An 826-nucleotide genomic window follows, 5' to 3' on the forward strand; every position below is an offset into this window, starting at 1 on the left:
GAAAGGAAAAGAAGGAAGAGCAGGTCATCAGCCTTGGACCTCAGGTGGCTGAAGGAGAGAATGTCTTTGGTGTCTGCCACATTTTTGCATTCTTCAATGACACTTTTGTTCATGTCACTGATCCCTCTGGCAAGGAAACTATCTGCCGTGTGACTGGCGGTATGAAGGTGAAGGCTGACTGTGATGAATCCTCACAATATGTGACCATGTTGGCTGCTCAGGATGTGGCACAGAGGTGCAAGGAGCTGGGCATCACTGCTTTACACATTAAACTTCGCGCTACAGGAGGAAATCGAACTAAGACCCCTGGACCTGGGGCCCAGTCTGCCCTCAGAGCCCTTGAAGATTGGACGGATTGAGGATGTCACCCCTATCCCTTCCGACAGCCCCCGCAGGAAGGGTGGTCTCCGTGGTCGCCGTCTGTGACCAGGACTCATCAAATTATTGTTTTCTGTTAATAAATTCCTTCGTGTACATAAAAAAAAATGTTCTGGGATTCCTATTCTTCTCAGAGTCAGCCAAAGTTTGTTATGATCCACACAGTCAAACGCCTTTGCATAATCAATGAAACATACATAGACATTCTTCTGGTATTCCCTGCTTTCAGCTAAAATACATCTATTGTTTCTTTTTATTATACAGCGGGCCATTATGAGTCAGAACCAACAAAACAGCATATAGTAATAAAAACAAATATTTCTATTTATTAATGGGTAAAAAGTAAGTGCCTTTAGTAGATTGGTAGGAAACAAAGAAAAATCTCTATGTGCTGTGTTGTGTTATTATTGAGTTGACATGACTCATAGAATCTTTACATACAAAGGAA

The 826-nt window shown here is 42.6% G+C and overlaps 1 pseudogene; it reads left to right on the forward strand.

The window, feature by feature from the left end:
- LOC102862135 overlaps positions 1 to 426 on the forward strand; it is a 52091-nt pseudogene extending 51665 nt beyond the window's left edge.
- Positions 427 to 826: the final 400 nt, after the last annotated feature.

Source organism: Elephantulus edwardii, unplaced genomic scaffold (genome assembly GCF_000299155.1).
Source record: "Elephantulus edwardii isolate Elephantulus edwardi_28Jun2011 unplaced genomic scaffold, EleEdw1.0 scaffold00058, whole genome shotgun sequence".
NCBI lineage: Eukaryota > Metazoa > Chordata > Mammalia > Macroscelidea > Macroscelididae > Elephantulus > Elephantulus edwardii.